Source organism: Panthera onca, chromosome B2 (assembly GCF_046562875.1).
Source record: "Panthera onca isolate mPanOnc1 chromosome B2, mPanOnc1 haplotype 2, whole genome shotgun sequence".
NCBI lineage: Eukaryota > Metazoa > Chordata > Mammalia > Carnivora > Felidae > Panthera > Panthera onca.
Window position 1 is genome coordinate 6,209,913 of NC_138343.1, and position 14,648 is coordinate 6,224,560.

General features: G+C 37.1%; 1 long non-coding RNA gene across 1 annotated transcript in view; it reads left to right on the forward strand.

Moving 5' to 3' along the window:
* Positions 1-828: 828 nt before the first annotated feature.
* Positions 829-14,648, forward strand: part of LOC132666659 (uncharacterized) — a 62,899-nt gene continuing 49,079 nt past the window's right edge. Inside the window, exons 1-2 of the long non-coding RNA XR_009604763.3 lie at positions 829-1,015; positions 2,825-2,923. This is a non-coding gene — a long non-coding RNA (uncharacterized LOC132666659). The remainder of the gene's footprint in view (positions 1,016-2,824; positions 2,924-14,648) is intronic.

Consider the following 14,648-nt stretch of genomic DNA (forward strand, 5'->3'; position numbering starts at 1 on the left):
TGATTTGATATTTTTATACATCACAAAATGATTTCCGTGATGTGTCACAAAGTCATCACAAAATGATTTCCATGATGTTCTCTTTCGTTTATATTCATCTGTATACTCCCTTTCATTCTGGAGGTGTCTTATCAGGCCGTTTGTAGCTGTGGAGGAGACATAACAAGAAAAACAAATAAATGAAAACTCAAGCACGCCTTTTGATGATTCTTTTAAAGATTCCATGCTGAAGGCAGGGTTTTCTGCAGGTGGCCTTCTGAATCCACAGCTTTAGCGGACGCACAGAGGTGGCATTGCTGTGATACATGGTGGAGAAGACTCACGGGTGCGTGCTCTCTTATCCTGTCACGTCTCCGAAGGCACTCGGTCACTTGCTTTGTGTGATGCACACACAGGGCTGCCTCTGAACACGTGAAAAAGAAAACAGGTTGGCTTAACCCAAGGAATGCGATATCCACAATGAGAGTGTTTGTCACTGCACCAGCCCCATGTAACACAGTTCTCTTTGCACGTAATACTAGAAACACTGCCATGTTGAGGGTAGAGGAAGATGAGTGGGTGAAAATAGCATTCGTTCACCTGAATTTGTCACTCTATTGATAGTGATGGGGGCAATCACAATGAAAAAAGCAGGAGGAGGTGCGGTGTGGCTGAATTTTGTGAAAAAATGACACCCTTAGAACAATATTAATAATACTAGTTAAGTCTTACATAAAAGGTGTGAAATTGAGCTCCAAGTCAAGCCTTGAGTACATATCAGGAAACTCCAGATCTTTGGATCAAGTGAATTGTTAAGATGTGATTTATACTGTTTCTGCACCGGGTCGATACATCAGCAGGCAACCCCCAAAAGAGACCACGTCTGTCAGTATCATGTGACCCGAGATATGAAGGATGTGAGGTCCGCAGGAATCCTTATCTTGCATGGAACGCTGTACCCAGGACGCTAACCCCCAAGCGATGCTTGTGTTCACCTCGTGGATAAGGACTCTGAAATTCAGAGCGAATAAATGAGGTAAATACCACTCAGCCACTGTGTACCCCACATCAGGACTCAGGCCAAGGTGCTTTTGCTAAATCCCCAAGTCTCCCTCTTTGCATCCTGACATCTTAAAAAAAAGTATCACTTTTTTAGCCCACCTCAAACAGTGAAAAGGACCTTTGCCTCCTCTTGTTTTTTTTTTTTTTTTCTTTTTTCTTTCTGTCTAACTTTCCCGACCCAAATATTTACCACTGAGTTCAAATCTTGTGTTAATTGCGGATTTCAGAGCTTGACGAGAGGTTGGCTATAAACATCGGGCGTGTCTGATTATCTACATTGGTGCAGTGCTGTTGGAAGAAACTTGTTTTAGGATTTCAGCATCTTTTAACATCACAACAGGATACATTGGGACATACTTGGTATCTTTCTGTCACTGCACCTTGTTCCATAGGCTATATGACAGCTAGGGACATGTGGCACGAGTAATACGAATCCGAGTGAATAACCCATTCTTCTTTTTTTTTTTTTTTTTTTTTTTTTTTTTGTAAATGACATTACTTTCATGGGTGCACGCTGGCAAGATGACGTAGAATTCTATGTTTTCCTTTTTACGAAACTGCATACTGTCTTTCTTAACTCATTTTCCCTGTGAATATATATGTGCTGCCAGAAATTATATTTAAACTACTTGCTTATTGAAGTAGTTACTGCAATTTTCCTGCTTTCAATGTGAAGGCATTTTCAGTGTGGTGCATTTAAGGGTTTAAAAGCAGCAACAACCCACTTTCTACACCTCTGCTTCCAGTGGCTCCAGCAAAATTTGAAAACCTTCTTATGTAGAAGGACAAAGAGGCAGGGTCACCTACCTGTGCCTTGTGCTTAAATTGAGGTGGGCTAATTCATGTCTTTTCCTTCTTTTTTTTTTCCTTGAAGATAACTGCTATTTTCACCACAGAGAGGAAAAAGGGTTTTACTGTACATTTCTATAATGGAGCTAAAAGAATCCAGTAGCTTGTCTGAATTGAAAGGTCTAATTAGATTCTACTTTAATGTAAGATCTTGGCTTCAAGGTACTTAACCACTAAAAGAGAGAAGGCTTTATAAAAGGAAGCCATAAAATGTTTAAACAGGAGCATCTTAAGTGTATAACTAGGAAATAAAAATACAGCACACCGTATTAACTGGGGATTTTCTAACTCATTGTGGAAACTCTTCTTTTTTTTTTTCTTCTTCTTCTTCTCTTTCATGCTTGTTTCCATTCTGTCTGCATCCTGGTCTCATAAAGGGAAGGGTGATAAAAGGAGGTGACTATGGGAGAAAAGATCCCAGCGAGATCTCCAATTTTAAAATAGAAGCAAGCTGTTCTAATATATTAGTAACACAAAGAGATTCACCACTTCTGCCCCTTCCAAAGGGCAGTATTCCCACATGTTATTGTGGAGAAAAGATATGGTAGGTCATTTTCTTTTTCCTTGTCTTATCTTTTCTAGATGGGCAAAATAGAGACCCTTAATGAATTTGCCATTGTTAAGCAAGACTTAACAGTATGCTACTATTCTGTTGTCTACAAGAAATCTGGGGACAGATGTTCCTGAAATGTATCTCAATAGTGAGAATTATTGACTTGAATTTTTCAGTGATTCTGTGATAATTCTTTTAGACCCTTGTGAATTGGGACTTTGTTGAGGCAGGTGAGACCTATAACCCCTGTATTTACCTCAGCCACTTGAAGCCACTTGGTTAAAACAGCTGCCTGTTAAAAGCAGTGTTAAAAGCTCCAGTGGAGGGGGAAAGAGTTTCTCAGACAGGAGCTCTAGAATCTGGAATTCTCTTCTACTCCAGGATGAATTCTACACTTGATCTTAGCCAAAAGACCGAGCAGCGATCAGGATAAATTCTGTAATTGAAGAGCCTTCATGAGCCCCTCCACGGTGTAATTGTGTAAGCTCACGTGTATTTTCCTTTTGCCTTCTCCCATTTAAAAATGTCCCAGGCCTTTTGTTGTGGTTCTCATAGGACCAAAAAGAAAAGTTTTGCGAAAGAACTTGGTTTCTGGCTTCCATGCTGTTGTCTATTAGAGATCAGTTTGGTTCTTCCTCTGTTTTGAAATAGTTAGAATTGGAAAGAATGCTTTTCAAGCAATGCAGTGATGAACAGTTTCCATATTGTTGGTGTCTGTACCATTTTTCCCCCTTACAATGATATTTTTGCCCAGGAACTTAAGAAAGGACACTCTGCTCGCATTCAGGAAATATTTATTGAGTGACTGCTATGTACCAAGCGCTGGGGGAAAGAATACAACGTAACACTAAACAACTATAGATTGTTACATTGCTATATTTAAAAAACTACCTAGATAATTTGAGGCAGCTAGCAGGGTATGTGGTGTGCTATACTTTTTTTTTTTTAACTTTAGTGAAGTTGCAAAACTATTTCAGAGTCCCTTTACACACAGCTGCAAGTTTCCTCCGTTGTTAATCTTCCTGTGGTACATTTGCTGCAACTAACCAACAGTGTTGATACATTATTACAACCCAACCTCATACTTTATTCCAATATCATTATTTGTTCCTGAATGTTCTTTTACTGTCCCAGGATCCTATATGGGATCCCACATTACATTTATTTAGCATGCTCCATAGGCTCCTTGGGAATGAAAATTTATGAAATTTACCTTGCTTTTGAAGACTTTAAACAGTTTTGAGAATTACTGGGCAGGTGCTTTGTGGAATGTCCCCCAATTTATCTTTTTTCTGTTGGTTTTTCTCATGGCTAAACAAGGTTTGCGGGTTTGGGGAAGAAAGACCACAGAGGGTCTAAACAAACTTTCATTGAGGATAGATACATGGTACCTGTTAAAAGCATGACTTAACGCTGTGGTTATTAATCTTGATCACTTGTCTGAATTTGTGTTGGCCAGGTTCCTCCCTGTAAAGCCCCTCCTTGCTTGCTGTTCATAATGCCCTCTTTGGGAGAAAGTTGGCTCTGTGCAGGTCACACTAAAGGGTGGAGAATTATGGGGTGAGCATTTACCAAAATTATTTCGAAGTTTTCTGTATGGGAGATGTGTTTATGTTCCATTTATTTATTCTACCCTGGACTTCTATCAATATGGGCTTCTGGGTATTAACTATGTATTTTGGGTGATAAGTGAATAGTGTAGTATTTATTTTGTTGCTCAAATTGTTCCAGATTTAGTCATTAGGAGATTTTTCAGTGGGCTCCTGTGTCCTTTGGACATACTGTCATCAGTGTGTGTGTGTGTGTGTGTGTGTGTGTGTGTGTGTGCATGTGTGTTTAGCACCTCTTAATTTCTAGCACTGCATGAAGCTTCAGCTTCAGCCTCCATATTCTCTGCTCCAACCCTAGAACCATCCCTTGCTGCAAGAGGCCCTCATTCGTTTGACTGATACACTCTTTGTACTGAAAAGTTCTATGGGTTTTAACAAATGAGTGCTACTGTGTGTCCACCATGGTAGCATCATAGAGAATAGTTTCGCTGCCCTAAAAATGCTTTGTGTTTTACCTCTTTAGCCATAACCCTCCTCAAACCTTGGCAACCACTGATCTGTTTTCCATCTCTAGAGTTCCGACTTGGAATCCTACATGAGATGGCCTCTTCAAACTGGCTTTATTCATTTAATAACACTCAGGTTACAGCCATCCCTGTCTTTACGTGGCTTGGTAGCTGACTCCTCTTTATTGCTGAGTGTTATCTGATTGAATGAATGCACCACACTTTGTCTCTGCGTTCACCTATTGAAAGGCATCTTGGTTACGTTCCAGTGTTTGACAATTACGAATAAAGCTGCAAGAAACATTTACGTGCAGGTTTTCTCTGTGGACATAAGTTTTCAAAGAATTTGAATAAATATTTACAAGAGTGATGGCTGGGTTGTATGGTAAGGCTCTATTTAGATTGGTAAGAAGCTAAAACCGTTTTCCAAAGGAACTGTGCCATTTTGAATTTCCACCAGCAATGAATGAGATTTCCTGCTCTTCATTTTCATCAGCAATTGGTATTGTCATTTTCCCTCCCTCCCTCTTTTAGCCATTCTACTAGGTGTGGAATGGTATCTCGGTGTTTTAATTTGCATTTCCCTGATGACAAATGGTGTTGAGCATCTTTCCATCGGCTCACTTACCACCTGTATATCTTCTACGGTGAGTTTTCTGTTCAGATTATTTGCCCATCTTTCAAATGGATTTTATTTATTGCCGAATTTTAAGTGCTGTGTATATTCCAGATACGAGTTCTTTATCCCATGTGTGATTTGCAAATATATCCTCTTGGTCTGTGACTTGTCCTTTGGCGGTGATTTCCACAGAGCACACGTTTTTAGTTTTAATGAAGTCCACCTTCACAATGTGGTTCATAGATGGTGCTTTGATGTTGTATCTGAAAACTCCTCACTAAGCTAAAGGTGACATAGATTTTTCTCCTAGGTTTTCTTCTGGACTTTTGATATCGTACGCTTTAAATCACAGATATGTTTTTAGTTAATTTTCGTGTAAGTTGTGAGTGAGTTGTGTTTATGCTCTTTTTTTTTTTTTTTTTTTTGCATATGGGCATCTGAATGTTCTAGTCCCATGTGTTGAAAAGATGCCTCTCTTCATTGCATCCTCCTGGTGCCTCTATCGAAAATCAGTTGCCTCCATTGGTGTACGTCCATTTCTGGGCTCTCTCTTCTGTTCCCTTTGTCAATGTCTTTTCTTTTTCCAATACCACCCTGTCTTGATTCTGGTAGCTTTATAATAAGTCATGAAATTGGGTGATGCAAAATCCTCCAAATTCATGCTTTTTCAGAAGACAAAAGACCTGGGGGCGGGGGGTGGGGAGGGGGGCAGGGAGAGGAACTATTGTATGCCCTTGAAAACTTTTATTGAAATTTAAAAGACAAAAGTTGAAATAACTTTAACTACAAAATTTGTTAACACAAGGTAAAATGTAAATTGTGAAATCAAACATAAGATGTTGTGGGGAGGGAGAGTAAAGATACAGAGCTTTAGTACATGTTTGAACTTAGGTTATCAGGAATTTTTTTTAAAAAATCAGGTTCCTTGGGTTTGTTACATAGACAACCATGCTGCCTGCAATAGAAGACAGTTTTGTTACCTCTTTTTGTCTTATTGTACGACCTATGACTTCTAGTGTGAAGTTGAATAGCCGTGGTGAGAGACAACTCCCCTGCTTTGGCCTGCTATTAGCATGAAAGTGTTCAGTCTTTTGTATTCAAGGATTCTGTTAGCTGTAGATTTTTGTATTTTTTGTATTTTTATGAGGTTATAGATAGTCCTGTCTCATCCTGTTTTTTTAACAGTTTTATTATCAATAAGTAATTTTGTCAAATGATCTTTCTGAATAGGTTGATACGATCTTATTGTTTTTCTTGTTTTGTCTGTTAGTCTGATGAATTATGTTGGTTTAATTTTGAATAATGAGCCATCTCTGTGTTCCAGGAATGAAATCGACTTGGTTGTGATGACTTATTTTGTTATGTGAGATTAGATTAGCTCATATTTTGTCCATGATTTTTGTCTCTATCTTCATCAGAAATCGGTCTGTGCTTTCTTTTCTTGCCATAGCTTTATTTGATTTTGTTATTAGGGTAATGTAGTCTTCATAAAGCAAGTCGTAAGGTGCTCCCTCATTTATTCTGGGGGGGAAGGTTGTGTAGAATTAGTTTATTTCGTATGTATGTGTTTGGAAAAATTAACTGATGAAACCATCTGGGCCAACTGTTGTTTTGGAAGATTTTTAACTGCTACTTCAACATCCTCAATAAATATTATAAAACTATTCGGGTTACCTGTCTCTGCCTTGCTTATGTATTTTGGTTCATCAGATAATAAGTCCGTTTTATCTAAGTTCTCAAATTTGTATTTATAAAATTGTTTGTGGTATGCCCTTATGATCCTGGCTCAGTTGTGACTATCCCTTCCTTAATTCTTTTTTATTAATTCATTTTTATTTAAAAAAAATTTTTAATGTTTATCCATTAAACATTAATGGGGGAGGGTCAGACAGAGAGGGAGACACAGAATCTGAAGCAGGCTCCAGGCTCCGAGCTGTCAGCACAGAGCCCGACACAGGGCTCGAACCCACGGGCCGCGAGATCATGACCTGAGTCGAAGTTGAATGCTCAACCGACTGGGCCACCCAGGCGCCCCCCACCCTTCCTTAATTCTTGACATGGGAAAGTGCTCTTTTCTCTCTGTCTCTCTCTTTCTCTCTCTCTTTTTCTGGTTAGCCTAGCCAGAGATTTATCCTTTTCAAAGAGCCAGCATTTGGGTTCATTGATTTTTAAATTTCTTTTCCACTTTTAATTTTATTGATTTCTGCTCCAAATTTCATTTTCTTTCTCCTGATTTCCTTAGGTTTGATTTGCTCTCCTTTCTCTAGTTTACTAAGGTGAAAGTTGAAATTACTGATTGTAGATATATCTTCTTTTCTAAAATATATTATTATTAAATATGATTAGCTGCATTCCAAAAATGTTGAAGGTACGTCTCCACATTCATTTAGTTCTAAATACTTTTTACATCCCTTTGAGGCTCCCCCCAGCATGTGTGGTTTAATTTCCAGATATATGGGGAGTTTCCAGCTCTTTTTCTCTTCTTAACTTCTAGTTTAATTCTATTGTGGTCTAAGAACGTATTCTGTATGATTTCTATCATTTTAAACTCATTAAGGTACATTTTATGGAACAGAATACGGTCTATCCTGGTAAACATCCCATGGGAGCTTGAGAATAATGTGTATTCTACTATTGAATAGAATATTTTATAAATGTCAATTAGATCAAGTTGATTGATAGTGTCATTCAGGTTATCTATAATCTTACTGATTTTCTGCCTGCTTGATCTTTCAATTACTGACAGGGATGTTGAAGCCTTCAACTAGTGTCTTTCAGTTATCATCCACGGCTATTTTATTGGATACTTGTTGGCATTGCAGGATTGGAGGAGTGAGGGACATTCTGTAATTTCCTCATCACATCTGAGTCTCAGACGTGAAGACCGACAGTGCTTCTGTTCCTCCTCGGGGAGTGTAGATTTTTATCCCCATTCTCCTGCTCCCTTCTCTGATTGCAACATTCCTAATCTATTTACCTGATATATTTTGTTTCCTAAGTAAGACATGGAGGCAGGAGTTGGGGGCAGGATTCCTTCCTGAACTAGGATAAGGTTTCAAGTCTGCTCTTGGTGAATCCCTTCCTTCTGGGGTCTAGCCTTTTGTTAGGGCACCGAATCTGTGTGGGCTGTAAGATTACTGCTCTTTCCTTCCCCCAGCCTGGGCCGTGACGGGATCATTCTCCAATCCTCACCATGAGAACTTGGTGGGGGTTTTGCAGTGGGAAGCTTAGGGGAGTGTGGGGCCTCCCTTAGACCGCTACCCCCAACAGTCACTCACTTTCACACTATTTTGAACTCAATCCCTTTTTATTGAAACAGTCGTTCAACTGTTCCCAATGGCTATAGATTCTAGTGGCTTCTGTTCCACGTAAACACACCTCAGAAGCTGTATCTCTCTAGATGCATGTCTCTTTAGATTCTAGGCTGGTATTTTGTCCTAAGACCATGGGTCTCAGATTATTCAAGAAAAGTCACTGATATTCAGTTAGTTCAGCTTATTTTCTTGTGGTAAGTTTGGAAGTGGCAGTGTACAAGTTCTGTATATTCTGGAGTTTAACTGAAGACCCTGGTCCATGCTTTTACTTTGCCAAATCATCCTGGACTTATTGTATGGCCTTTGAGCATCAGTTTCATCATCTCTTAAAAAGAGCGGATTATGGATTCTAAATCCCCTTTCAAGCAAACGTAGTGGGGCTCTCTGAAGGATTCATGGACATGGAATGTGGAGAATGGCCTTAGCAACACAGGTATTTTAAATCCCCAGAGGGGACACGGAGATCTAACTTAATGTTGGTAATCCACCATCCATATCAAAATGTCACTCACTCCTGAATATTCTTTTCCTCGTACTTTACCTACTAGAGGCCCGCAATCTCCTGATAAAATAGTCAGAATTCAAAACAGAAGGTGAGAGCTGACTCCAACAATTAAAATATACCAATAACCCATGAATTCCCTCTTTCTTTATCACCTCCTCACTCCCAACCAGTATGGTACATTCAACTAGTTAGAAGATTGTGCTACCATCATGATAAAAATGATCTAAGTGACTGAAAAAAAAAATCCCCCAAAAAGCCAAATAAGTTTTACTTTGTTTATTTGCATGGCAGAAGGGTCCAGTAACTTGGTATGATTACTTTAGATTATCTTCCATTGTCATATGTTTCTAAGATTGGAGATTAATACCCCTAGGACGATGAAAACAAAACCAGGCAGCACCATCATAAACAAAATAATGCCTACTGTTATACATGATCATTTTATTTAATATTATCTGATCAAATCCTTAGGCGTGGGGGCTAAGAAAGGTTTGAGTTACTCATGGACAAGTCATAAATGTATTTTTTAGTTGGCCACCTCCACCTAATAATGACCACCTCTCCCTCATCATCAGACCCAAATATGATTTGGAGAGTCTTATGTGTAGTGTTTGGAACCAAATTGTTTGATGCTACTTAGTGGTTTCTTCAAACTAAACAGGAAGATCAAAGGTAACATATCTTTATTCTCATCTGCTTCTTCCGTCTCAGTTCTGGAGACAATTCCCCTGTTTTCCCAGCTAAAATCCTTAGAACTGTCTTTGAGTTTGCATTCTCTACCCTTTGTATTATTCTATCACAAAGCCATGTTATAACTTCTGTCCAAACATCTCTGAATCTCTCCTGTTCCTCCATTCAGTTACTTCCACCTTATAGACCAAGTACAATGAGAAATGACATTCTTCCCTCTTTCTTCTAACTTGAAACAACACTAAACTATAAAGCACAACGTTTATGGTGCAACATAAAAATAGCTTTATTTCAGATTGCAAAAATCTTGGTAAGTTAATCAAAGCTAAAATTTAACCTCTGTGTTTTTATTTTTATTTTTTATTTTTGTTAATCCCAGCGTTGCTGGCGCCCTGGAAATATGTTTTGCTCTATGGGCATATCATAAAAGTGTATTAGGAGATTATAGTTAACAGATAACAAGACAGCAAGTATGAGGATACTTCCTGTGTAATCACCTGCAGAGGAGACATGACAATCTTTCTATTCTTCCTCTTTCTAAGTCCTGGGCTGTGAGCGACACATTTTTGTTGTTGTTGAAAGAAATATTTTATAGGAATACACAAAGAGGTTTATGAGTCTAAATGAATTCATAATTAGTGTTTGTTTCTGTTTTGATGTTATTACTCTATATTTCTTCCTAGACTAGTTTCAGAACAATGGCACAGGAGAGCCAGAATGGCTTACTGTTTTTGTTTTTGTTTTTGTTTTTTAGAAGAACTCATTAGCACATTACAAAGTCTCATTTTTAAACTTTCTATGGCATTTTTCCACATTAACCTTATTTGCCATAATGGATTTGTGTTTTATTAAATTGTGAAAATGGCACTTTCTATAATAAGAGATTGGTTAATTTGCCATTTTCCTGAAATGGCTAATTGGGATGATTTTCATATTGAATTAGCGTTATTACACCATAGATTTTAAAACACACAACTGACTCTCCATAATGCTTCTGTGATTGCTTATTTATTCTTTAAGTGTTCCTATGGCAAAATGGACTGTCTGTCTCAAGATCGAACGATTCTAGGTACCTTATAAACAGGCTAATGTTCTTTCTTTATCACTTCTCCCTTTGGTTTCAAGAACACATTTAGACATTTTTATTCTTGCCATTTGGTTCCGATGTTTGGGACATTTAAGTACTTCTCATTTGTGAAATCCTGTGAAACGTTTTGTTGTTCTTCCAGTTTAAGTAGATGTTTAAAACCAACTACTTAGTTACTTTAAGGGAGCTTTTTTGCTTTTATTTATTTATTTATTTATTTATTTATTTATTTATTTATTTATTTATTAATGTTTATTTCTTTTTGAGAGAGAAAGCAAACGTGAGTGGGGGAGGGGCAGAGAGAGAGGGAGACCAGAGGATCTGAAGCAGGCTCTGCCCTTACAGGTCAGAGCCCGATGCGGGGCTCGAGCTCACAAACTGTGAGATCATGACCTAAACCAAAGTTGGATGCTTAGCAGACTGAGCCACCCAGGCACCCAAGGGAGCTTTTTATAAGAATGAAAATAAAACCATTCAGAGACTTAGTAAAACTGAAACACATTAGCACCTATTTATGCTTAAAAACACACATGCTTATAAATACATACATACATATATATACATATATATATATATATATATATATATATATATATATATATGTATACACACACATATACAAATATATGCTGCTGCTGTCTGTACTATACTAATACAAATGATTAAAATCCTTAATATAAGACATACGTTCGCTTTTTCAGAAAAGGACTAAATATATAAAGTAATAGATACTACGAAAAATTGGCAATATTGAAAAGCAGCATGAATAAAATGGGAATTATAGAGTTTTACCAACTCAGCACACCAATTGAGGTGATTCTTGGGTATTTTCCTTGCCTAGGATGTTGACTTAAAGTAATAATTTGTATGTGGTATACCCCGCCTCTTTCTCTGGGTATTACATCAGAGACCCTTCCTATGTTATTGTTTTCTCTTAGATTTCCCTAATCTCTCAGTTGTCATTCCAAACTCATTCTGCTTCAATAACAAGGTGGCAGAAGAAGTGATTACCTAGCTATGAGTGTGGAGCAACTCTTGAGAAGTAACATTTGCCTGTGTTGTAATTAAGTGCTTGAACGTGGTCTTTTGTACTTTTAAAGACCACATTTACATAAGGGAGAGTGGAGAGTAAATACGCGATTAATAACCCCAGGTCGGAGTCAAGTAATGGCCAAGGCAGATAATTGCTGTTAATGTAGTATTATCTGGATATGAAAAATGGTCTTCAAATTGTTGACCTGTGCCTTTAATAGAAAATAATTATAATTATGTTCCTGGTCATATAAAATTATGAATTTCATACAGATGCTTATTCTTGCCTTCTGTAACATGGTAGTAAGGATAATTCTACCTTGATATAGGATTGAATAAACTATTTCAGTATAATCTCAAGTTTCATAGAACGATGTTTTATTGAATTGGAACCAACTTCAACCCAAACCATATAATGCTTGCTTATTGTAGTGGGCAATGTGAGATCAAATTTTGTCAGTTTCAAACAGTTTGTATGGATTGTTGTGGCTTCTACTTAAACCTTATGTTTTCATACATGAATAATTATTTGTTTTATTTTTAACATGAATAAGTAAGTTTATATTCAAATTTGTTATTAGAAGAAAGCATTGACTCAGTGAAAATATTTTGTCTTAATATTATTTGCTGTGCTATTTTTCACAAGATTTCATTGATCAGAATTCCTTTAGTAGAAGTACAGTGGAGATTTAAGGAGTATGCAGATTTGAAACAGAAAAAACAGGAAGGAGGATTCTAACACATTCTTTTGAAATACATTATTCTTCATCAATCAAAAACAAGTTATTTGATCTCCTAATATCTGCTTTGAGTTCCTGAAGCACTGTCAGTCCTGCAGTGAACCCCATGTCCCTCTTACTTGGATAAGATATTTTTATTAAAAGACTATAAAAAATTTTGTCTCAGTAGACAGAAGGCCACTGAACTGTTCAGTTGACCAAAAATGAAATACATTTTTTTCTGATTAATTTTTAAATGATATTGCTGAGATAGATTTATGTAAGGTGAGTATATATTGTTTGGGCATTTAAATATTGTCTCACTAGACATATACCTGAGGTATCATGATGATTCTGAAGCATTTAGGGAGTAATTTTGTTTTTAAGGCTTTTTTGAGTGTTCTGAGTACTCAGGTTGGGTGTTTAATAAGTGCTCAATAACTCTGTGTTGAGTTTGATGAACTTTATGATATTTCTTTAACAAATGCAGAAGTCTGACACAAAGCCTTGGAAATCTCACAGGTTCACCTTAGGAGATAGAGTTATCATGAGCATCTTCACTGACTTTTTGAAGGTAGAGCCCTGCGTACTGTGTGATGAATTTCATCTTTTCTGGATCATGGGGAATAAAATGTTATTATGATAAGATAGCATTTCTTGGATAATTTTCAAGATCTATTTCCCTTTTTCAGAAACTCACAAGACCCTGAGCCTAACTTAGAAGCACAATGAATCTTATCCAAAGTAATTATATATGATATACATAATGTTTATTTATCATATATTTATCTATAATGCATATTGAAAACACAAATATGTAATTATATAAAATAATGAATAATATAATTTTTACGTATTTAGAAAATGTTATAATCTTAAATACATTTTTCCAAGATTTTCCCTTCCTCTTACATGAAGTCAGTATGATTTGTTTTTTTCTCAGTAAAAGCTTCTCAGAAAGAGTTCACAGATGGAAAGTTCTGGAAAGAGTTCAATTTCCTGTTGTCTAGCATTGATCAAAACTCCCCAATGTCTGATTCTAGAATTTGTAAGAATTGTAAAAATACTGCATCCGGTATTGGTGTTTGTTGATTTCAGTGGCCAATTGGCTGCTTCCATTAGCTTTAGGACAGAAATATAAAGTAACACACATTTTCTTTGAGGTTTGTGGCTATAACATTGAAAAATATTGCCTCAATGTCAAAGAAAAATAATTTTTAAATGAAAAATTTAACTGTGGCTAGTATTTATATTATTACAAAATGTTTTATAAAATCTATCTCTTTTTCTTAAGTTTATCTACTTTGAGACAGCTAGAGCTCGTGTAAGCAGAGAAGGGGCAGAGAGAGAGGGACAGAGAGAATCCCAAGCAGGCTCCACACTGTCAGCTGGGAGCCTGATATGGGGCTTGAACTCATGAACTGTGAGACCATGACCTGAGCCTAAATCAAGAGTAGGATGCTTAACCAACCTAGCCACCCAGACACCCCTAAAATCTGTTTCTTAAAGCTATAGTGTATACTTCAGAATAACTCACAATTAATTTTGGGGACCTAAGACATACTTTGATTTTTCCATATAAAAATTATTATAGGAGGGGTGCCTGGGTGGCTCAGTTGGTTAAGCGTCTGACTTCAGCTCAGGACATGATCTCACAGTTCATGGGTTGGAGCCCCACATCAGACTCTGTGCTGACAGCTCAGAGCCTGGAGCCTGCTTCGGATTCTGTGTCTCCCTCTCTCTCTTCCCCTCCCCTGCTTGTGCTCTCTCTCTCTCTCTCTTTCTCTCTCTCTCAAAAATAAATAAACATAAAAAAAAGTTTTAAAAAAAGTATTATAGGAAATCAGGTTATTTTGTTTTTTATGATATTGCTGTAAGACCAGCATTTTGAAAGAATGGATACATATTATTCATTAGGCTACATTGTTTTCAATCCAGGTAAATTTGATAGAACTGTGGCCATATTTCCTTTATAAAAATAAAAGAAGAAGAAGACTATCTGGAATCTCTGATTCCATATGAAGGTCTAGTTTCTAGTTGATTTTTCTGCATTCATAGAAAAGGAAAGAATGGCTTTTTATTTAAGTTCAATATTCCTGTGGTGCCTAAGTGTCTAGTTGTCAGTATTCAGTCTGTCATTATTCATTTATGTATCCATGAATCTCATTTTGCTCTAAGAAACT